Source organism: Oryctolagus cuniculus, chromosome 1, assembly GCF_051225735.1.
Source record: "Oryctolagus cuniculus isolate XC-2025 breed Fujian yellow rabbit chromosome 1, ASM5122573v1, whole genome shotgun sequence".
NCBI classification, from domain to species: Eukaryota; Metazoa; Chordata; class Mammalia; order Lagomorpha; family Leporidae; genus Oryctolagus; species Oryctolagus cuniculus.
Window position 1 is genome coordinate 32,727,234 of NC_142867.1, and position 9,533 is coordinate 32,736,766.

The 9,533-nt window shown below is 45.2% G+C and overlaps 1 pseudogene; it reads left to right on the top strand.

Moving 5' to 3' along the window:
• The first annotated feature begins 239 nt into the window (after positions 1-239).
• On the top strand, positions 240-946 carry LOC100347801 (nucleophosmin pseudogene; annotated as a pseudogene).
• The last annotated feature ends 8,587 nt before the right edge of the window (positions 947-9,533 follow it).

Genomic DNA, 9,533 nt, shown 5'->3' on the forward strand with positions numbered 1-9,533 from the left:
GTGGGCATCTCTCTCCATCCATCTGCTCTCCCACGTATGCGTGTCCCACCATCCCATGGAATGCAATGGATGTGGACATGAGCCCCCTGAGGCCCCATAACTATCTTTTCAATTGTGAACCAAAGTCTGACAAAAAGTGAACACAGGAAGTGGACAGATGTGAGTGCCAGTTATCTTTAAGAATGTGCCGTTTTGGTGCTGGTGCAAAGGACGAATCGCACGTGGTTGAAACAGAGACAATGGACTGGGAAGACTGTCCGCTTACAGTAACACTGGCAGCTCTGAAAATGCCTGCAAGGCCCATGGTTTCCCGTGGGGGCTCTGATTTGATGCCTCCTGTGGTCTGCAGCCTGAAGTGGGGGTCAGGGCCTGTGCATGTTAGTGGCCGCACTCAGTAGCCGTGGGGGGAGATGTGGAGTCAGACGATGGCGAGGGGAAGGACGTGAAGCTATTAAATATATCCAGAAACTGATCTGCCCCAGAGGTGGCGGCAAGGTACCGCAAGACAAAGCAAAGCTTGCTGCTGCTGAAGACAACGGAGAAGATGATGAAGATGAAGATGAAGATGAAGATGATGATTTGGATGAGGAGGAGACTGAACAAAAACCTCCAGTGAACAAATCTACGTGAGATACCGCAGGCAAAAAGAGACAAAAATCAAACCAAAATGGAAAAGACTCAAAACCATCAACACCAAGATCAAAAGGTCCAGAACCCTTCAAAGAGCAGGGGAAAAAAAAAAAAAACCTCCTAAAACATCACAAATACCTAGCTTTGTAGTCGACTTTAAAGTAAAAATGCAAGCCAGTATAGGAAGGGGTGGTTCTCTTCCCAAAGTGGAAGCCAAGTTCATCTATTATGTGAAGAACCCTTCTGGATGTCTGAGCAGGAGGCTATTCAGGATCTCTGGCAGTGGAGGAGGAAGTCCTTTCAGGAAATATTTTAGGGGCCAGTGCTGTGGTGTAGCAGATAAAGACGCTACCTGTGAAGCCAGCAACCCACATGGGAGCCTGTTCAAGTCCCAGCTGCTCTACTTCCCACCCAGCTTCCTGTCAATGTGCCTAGGAAAACAGTAGAAGATGGCCCAAGTGCTTGGACCCCTGCACCCATGTGGGAGACCTGGAAGAGGTTCCTGGCTCCTGGATTCAGATCAGGCCAACTGGTTCACTCCCCAAACTGCCAGGGCTGGGCCAGGTTGAAGCCAAGAGCTTGCAACTCCATCTGAATCTTCCATGTGATCCAAGTGCTTGGACCATCTCCCACTACTTTCCCGGGCACATTAGCAGGGTATACTCAGTATTTTAATAAAGTAAAAATGTAGGAGTCAGCACTGTAGTGTAGTAGGCTAAGCCTCTGCCCGTTGCACCAGCATCCCATGTGGGAGCTGGTTCATGTCCCAGATGCTCCTCTTCTGATCTTGCTCTCTGCTTCTGGCCTGGGAAAGTAGTGGAAGATGGCCCAAGTGCTTGGGCCCCAGCACTCATGTGGGAGACCTGGAAGAAGCTCCTGTCTCTGTCTCTTCCTCTCTCTATCTGTAACTCTCAAATAAACAAAGAAAATCTTTAAAAAAAAAATAAAGTTGGATTGTTACTGGCTTTATTAAATATTTTTATTTACTTGAGAGGCAGAGTTACAGAGAGTGAGAAGGAGAGACAGAAAGAGAGGCCTTCCATCCACTGGTTCACTCCCCAAATGGCCACAACGGCCAGGACTTGGCCAGGTGGAAGCCAGGAGTCAGGAGCTTCTTCCAGGTCTCCAACACGGGTGCAGGGGCCCAAGCACTTGGGCCATCTTCTGCTACTTTCCCAGGCACATTAGCAGAGAGCTGGATCAGAACTGGAGCAGCTAGGACTGGAACTGGTACCCATATGGGATGCCAGCACTGTAGGAGGTAGAGGCTTAACTTACTACACCACAGCACTGGTCCCAGGACTATTTCTCTCTCTCTCTCTCTCTCTCTCTCTCTCTCTCTCTCTCTCTCTCTTTAACTTTTAAGGATTTTATTCAGTGAGAGAAATGCATAGGAGAGTGAGGGTTATATCTAAGGGAGAAAGGGAAGTCTAGATCCATACCAAGCAGAGAGCAGGCCAGGAGCCACATGCAGCAAGGGTTTGTTAGAACTGTTACTCTTGCCGGCGCCGTGGCTCAATAGGCTAATCCTCTGCCTTGCAGTGCTGGCACACCGCGTTCTAGTCCCGGTTGGGGCACCGGATTCTGTCCCGGTTCCCCTCTTGCAGGCCAGCTCTCTGCTGTGGCCAGGGAGTGCAGTGGAGGATGGCCCAAGTCTTTGGGCCCTGCACCCGCATGGGAGACCAGGAAAAGCACCTGGCTCCTGGCTTCAGATCAGCGCAATGGGCCGGCCACAGTGTGCCGGCCGCAGCAGCCATTTGGGGGTGAACCAACAGAAAGGGAAGACCTTTCTCTTTGTCTCTCTCACTGTCAAAAAAAAAAAAAAAAAAAAAAACTGTTACTCTTAACATATACAAATATTTATATTTTAAAGTGTAAATTATCCTAGAAACAGTTCTATGGGGACTGCGTTGTGGCACAGCAGGTTAAGCTGACTCCTGGGACAACAGCATCCCATATGAATGGGGGTTCTATTTGAGAGGTAGAATTACAGACAGAGAGAGGGCAAGACAGAGGAGAGGTCTTCCATCCACTGGCTCACTCCACAAATGGCCACAATGGCCAGAGCTGTGCCAAAGCCAGGAGCCAGGAGCTTCCTCTGGGTCTCACTGGCAGATGCTGGAGCCCAAGCACGTAGGCCATCTTCCACTGCTTTCCCAGGCCATAGCAAAGAGCTGGATCAGAAGTGGAGCAGCAGGGACTAGAACTGGTACCCATATGGGATGGTGGTGCCACAGGCAGAGAATTAACCTACTGCACCATAGTGCTGGCCCCTGCTCCACTTCTGGTCCAACTCCCTGCTAATGTGCCTATGAAAGCAGCAGAAGATGGCCCAAGTGCTTTGGCCTCTGCAACCCACATAGGAGACCCAAATGGAGTTGGGGTTCCTGGCTTGCAGCCTTTTGGGGAGTGAGCCAGCAGGTGAAAGATTTCACTCTCTATCTCTTCCTCTCTCTATAACTGACTTTCAAATAAATAAATAAATAAGTTCTAAGTGTTTTTTCAGTCATTATATTTAAAAAATATATATTTATTTACATTTCATTTGAAAAGGAGAGAGAGAGAATCTTCCATTTGCTGATTCACACCCCAAATGCCTGCAATGGCCAGCGCTGGGCCAGGCTGAAGCTATTAGCTTAGAACTCCATTTCAGCTCTCACGTGGGTGGCAGGGACCCAAATACTTGAGACGTCACTAGCTGCTTACAGAGTGTTCATTAACAGGAAGTTGGATAGAAATTGGAGGAGCACTCTACTATAGGATGCAGGCGTCACAAGCAGCAAGTTTACCAATTTAACCCCTGTGCCAAAGGTCCACCCTGATAGGTAACAGGTGTTCTTTTAACTAAGAACAACAAAAGGAAACTGCTTACCAAAGATAAGGGAAATTCCTGCACAAGTAGAACTTTTGCTAGGACTCTCTTGCATTTTTTTAAGTAGTTAGGATATAAATTACACTAAATAGCTATTAAGTATCTGAAAGATTATACTAGTGTGTAAACCGTCTTAAAATATCATTTCTGCTAGAAAAATTAATGAATCTGAACTCAAGGTTTCAAATAGAAAAACACTATCCCTTCTTTCCAAAAGGGAAATAAGTTAATCAATGACCAACGGAGAGGAAATGTTCTTGGCTGAACCAGGCATGTGCTTTTTAGTTCAGTCTCTCTCTGTTGATCACAAATGTTTAAAGAACAAATTGACTTTCGTACTAATTCTCTGCTAAAACATTACAAAGACACACAGACATTCACATGCTTACACACCCTGGACCTGCTTGTTCTCATTGTTGTGCTAGTAGGGCTGATAGTATTTCACATTCTGTGGGCACCAGTCTTAAGCAAATGAGGAAGTCTGGCTTTTCCTCCATTTGCAAAACAAAGCCAACATTTTAAAAACACAGCCTACCACTGTTTCATCTGTGGAAGTGAGGAAACAGATGACTAGTTTAAGGAAATCCTACACTAGATATTTCTAAGTTCCAAAGATATCACAGTTGTTGGGCTTCTTTTTAAAACAAGGTTTTTTGTTTTTTTTTTTTTTTTAATAAGGTAGAATTATGACTAGTTAAATGTTAGTGCATGAGCACAGCCAGGAAATTTGATAAAAAATTTAACAAATTAGGGCATAGTCCAGGAAATCGCTTGGGGGTTATGTTCCTTGCTATAGATAAACATCTTCTGAAGGTTACTGGTTTTTAAAGAGTTCTCCAAAACTGGATCACAGGAAGATGGCACCATGCAGTACGTGACATTTTTGTTATTCTTTTCTTGTGCAAAGAGAAAAATATTCTGAAAACTAAGGAAATTAATTTGTAAACACCGAGTCAAGAAGGATTTAACATTTTTTTTCCTGAATCACAGAATCAAAAATATACTTGGATATTATTTAGTTTGCTACTACAAAAGTTTGCTTAAAGACTTTGTAGATCACAACTGCTAGGATGCCAAGAAAAGCATCTACAGATCCGTAGAGTTGAACCTCTTATCAAATGCAACAGAATAGTTCCCTGTGCTGTTGAAACACTGGGTTGTATTACAGCTTTGCATCTGTCTCTAGAAAAGGATTATGTTACAAAAGATCCAACTTTACTTACGTTTCACTTTGTTTCTGTGCTTTTTAGGTTTTTTTCTTTACAAAAGATTTATTAATTTATAAGGCAGAGTTACAGAAAGAGGAGAGAGAGAGAGAGAGAGAGAGATCTTCCATCTTCTGATTCAGTCTCCAGATGGCCACAGTGGCTGGGGCTGGGCCAGGCTGAAGCCAGGAGCCTGGAACTCCATCCAGGTTTTCCACATGGGTGCAGGGACCAAGCATCTGGGCCATCCTCTGCTGCTCTCCCAGGTGCCTTAGTAGGAAACTGGATCAGAAGTGGAGCAGCTGGGACTCAAACTGTTGCTCACATGGGATGCAAGCGATGCAGGCAGTAGCTTAACCAGCTGTGCCACAGTGGAAGTCCCTGTGTTTTCTAGTTCTCAGTGTAGCATGCTACTAAGATAGAAAATTCATAAAAAAAAAAAAAATCACTGAAAATAATGTATCTTGTAAAAGAGCAGTTTGCTCGTGTGCTGGACAAGTATTTAAAGGATTATTTTATTTTATAGGACCATCACTATAAATGTTTTAGTATATTCTTTATAGATAATAATTCATTCTAGGGGCTGGATCTGTAGCACAGTGGGTTAAGCTGCTATGGCAGCATCTCATATTGGAGTGCTAGCTCGAGTCCTGGCTGCTCACTTCTGATCCAGCTCTCTGCCATGGGCTGGGAAAACAGCAGAAGATAGTTCAGGTCCTTGGGCCCTTGTATCTACATGGGAGACCTGGAAAAAGCTCCTGCCCCTGGCTTTGGATTGGCACAGCTCAGGCCATTGCAGCCATCTGAGGAGTGAACCAGTGGATAGAACATTTCTCTCTCTCTCTCTCTCTCTCTCTCTCTCCTTCTGCCTCTGCCTCCCTGTAACTCTGCTTTCAAATAAATAAATAAATCTTTTAAAAAAATTCATTCTATTGTAAAGGAAAAAAATCTCACTAAATAAACTCAACTGATCATTCTTATCTCATAGCTACACAATTTCCTTTATATGAGGATTTTCAAAAAGTTGAGGGAGGGCCAGGTATTGTAGTGTAGGAGTTAAATTGTCATATCCTATACTGATGTCAGTTGGAATCCTGGCTGCTCTGCTTCTGATCCTTATCTATGCTAATGTGCCTGGGAAGTAGCAGGTAATGGCCTACATAGTTGAATCCCTGCCACCCACATGGCAGACCCAGATGGAGTTCAGGGCTACTGGCTTTGGCCTGGCCCAGGCCTAGCCATTATGGGCATTTGGGGAGTGAACCAGCATATGGAAGATCTCTTTCTCCATCTGTCATCCTGCCTTTCAAATACAAATGTAAATCTTTTGTTGTTGTGTTTAAAGATTTATTTCTATTTACTTGAAAGGCAGGGTTACAGAAAGGGGGGCGGGGGAGACAGAGAGAGAAAGTTCACTCCCCGAATGGCCTCAATGGCCAGAGCTAAGCCGATCCAAAGCCAGGAGCCAGGAGCTTCTTCCAGGCCTCCCACATAGATGCAGGGGCCCAAGCACTTGAGGCATCTTTTGCTGTTTTCCCAGGCCATCAGTAGAGAGCTGGATTGGAAGTGGAGCAGCTGGGACCTGAACTGGTATCCATATAGATGCTGGCACTGCAGGCAGATGCTTAACCTACCATGCCACAGCACTGGCCCAAAAATGTAAATCTTAAAAGAAAAAAAATTTCATGGAAAGGGGAGGCATCCTGGAACAGCAAGTTAAGCCACTTCTGGCAATACCTACAGCCCATATCACAGAGCTGATTTGAATCCTGTCTACTGTTGGTTTCCAATCCAGTGCCTGGAAGGCAATAGATGCTGGCCAAAGTGTCTGGGATCCTGCCATCCATGTGGGAGACCTGAATGGTGTTCCTGGCTCCTGCCTTCTACCTGACCTAGCCCTGGTTGTGGTGGGCATTTGGGGGATTGAATCAGCAGGTGGTAGATACCTCTGTCTTTCTTTCTCTCTCTCTTTCTCTATGTATCTTTCAAATAAATTTTTAAAATTTTAAAATATCATGGGGAATACATGTTATACAAAAACCAATAATGGATTTCAACTTTTTGCACCCACTAAACTTATCTTTTCATTGCATTTCTATGAACTCTTTGAAGTGTTCTTGTATTAGGTATATTCACAATAAGAAATTGAAAACTTAATATAGAAATCTTCCAAATCACTTTTGACATGAAATTTCTAAAAAATACTTTATTTATGGAGCCAGCATTGTGGCAAAGCAGGTTAAGCTGCCACCTGCAGTGCTGGCATCCCATATGGGTGCCAGTTTTAGTCCTGGCTGCTCCACTTCTGATCCAGCTCCCTGCTAATGCACCTGGAAAAACAGCAGAAGAGAGTCCAAGTGCTTGGACCCTTGCACCCTGTGGGAGACCTGGAAGAAGCTCCTGGCTCCTGGCTTCAGCCTGGCTCGGCCCCAGCCATTGCAGTCATTTGGGTAGTGAATCAGTGGATGGGAGACTCTCTCTCTCTCTCCTCTCTCTCTCTATAACTCTGCTTTCAAATAAATATTTTTCCCATGTACTGGTTCACTACCCAGATATCTTTTTTTTAAATGATTTATTTATTTGAAAGGCAGTTACAGAGAGGGAGAGGCAGAAAGAGAGAGAGAGAGATCTTCTGTTTTGGTTCATTCCCTCAAATGGATGCAATGGCTAGGACTAGCCAAAGCCAGGAGACTGGAACTCTATCCAGGTCTCCCACATGGATAGCAGGGGTCCAAGCATTTGGGCCATCCTCCACTGCTTTCCCAGATACATTAGCAGGGAGCTGGATCAGAAGCAAAGCAACCAGTTGAATTGACTCTCACATGGGATGCCAGCATTATAAGTGGCAGCCTAACCTACTAAGCCATGATTTAGGCCCCAAAATGAACTTTTAAAAACTAGAGACATACATAAAAGGCCAACTTCTTTATGTAAATATATGGGTCCTACAAATCATTAAGAAAAAGTATACCTCGATTCAAAAATGGGCAAAACTATTTATCTTACCTATACTCATATACTTGTGAAATAGTAGATACAAATGTATTCTCTGTACCATTTTTTTATGTTAGGAGAAGAGACAACCCAAACTTCCATCAATAGAAACCCAGTTGTAGGCATTAAAATAAAATGAAGCAGCTTACTGTGTACTAATATGGAACAACCACCAAGCCACATTTTGAAGAAAGCAAAGTCTATGCAATGTGGATAATACATTCCTAATAGTGTGGAAAGTAAAGACTCACAGACATATGCATACAGATCTGCAGTATCTCTGAAAGAACACATTAAAAGTCTAAAAGTTGTGCTGGTGCCGCAGCTCAATAGGCTAATCCTCCGCCTGCGGCGCTGGCACCCCAGGTTCTAGTCCCGGTTGGGGTGCTGGATTCTGTCCCGGTTGCCCCTCTTCCAGGCCAGCTCTCTGCTGTGGCCAGGGAGTGCAGTGGAGGATGGCCCAAGTCCTTGGACCCTGCACCCCATGGGAGACCAGGAGAAGCACCTGGCTCCTGGCTTCAGATCAGCGCAGTGCGGCGGCCTCAGCGCGCCGGCCGCGGTGGCCATTGGAGGGTGAACCAACGGCAAAAGGAAGACCTTTGTCTCTCTCTCTCACTGTCCACTCTGCCTGTCAAAAAAATAATAAAAAAAGTCTAATAATTGTGCACTCCCCAAGAAATGGAATGGCAAGCAGGATCCCTGGGAAGAAGGAAAATTCACTACTCACTGTGTATTCTTTTCCACCTTTTGAGGAAATCACTCATGAGGACAAGTCTTTGAGTTCCCACAGGACTTGCAGGATCTGAGGATTGTGGAGGAGGTTGACAGCTACAATTCCCACTCAGTGAGAGTCCCACTGAGTTACAAAGATGGGTGACAGCTGACAGCTTGGAGATGGACCAGGCAAAGCTTCAAGAAACCAGCCAATGTCTTTTGTGGAGTCATTTTTATCTTCAGCATTTCTGTTTTGCTTTAAGATTTATTTATTTGAAAGGCACAGCACCAGAGAGAGACAGAGACAGAGATTTTCCATGTGCTGGTTTACACCCCAAATGACCATGACAGCCAGGTCTGGGCCAGGCTGAAGCCTGGAGCCAAGAACTCCATCCAGGTCTCCCACATTGGCTGCCTTCCTGGGTACTTTAACAAGAAGCTGAATTGGAAGTGGAATAGCTGGGATGGAAACCTGCTCTCTGATATGCGATGCTGCCTAGCAAGCAGTGGCTTAGCCCATTGAGCCACAGTGGTGGCCCCTATCTTTAGTACTTTTTATTTCTTCAAAAAAGTTCCTACTTGGGACAGGTTAAGCCACAATCTGCAGCAGTGGCATCCCATATGGGCATGTGTTCGAGTTCCAGCTGCTCCACTTCCAATTCAGCTCCCTGCTAATTCTCCTGGGAAAGCAGTGAAGGATGGCCCAAGTGCTTGGGCTTCCGAACCTGCATGGGAGACCTGGATGAAGGTCCTGGCTCCTGGCTTTGGGCTGGCCTGATCAGCCCTGGCCATTGCAGCCATTTGGGAAGTGAATCAGTGGATGGAAGATATCTCTCTCTCTGTAATTATGACTTTTAAATAAATAAATAAATCTTTAAAAAAAGTTCCTGGAGTTGGTGCTGTGGCATAGCGGGTAAAGCTGCCGCCTGCAGTGCCAGCATCCAGCTGCTGCTCTACTTTTTTTTTTTTTTTTTTTTTTTTTTTTTTTACAGGCAGAGTGGACAGTGAGAAAGAGAGAGACAGAGAGAAAGGTCTTCCTTTGCCGTTGGTTCACCCTCCAATGGCCGACGCGGCCAGCGCTCTGCAGCCAGCGCACTGCGCTGATCCGATGGCAGGAG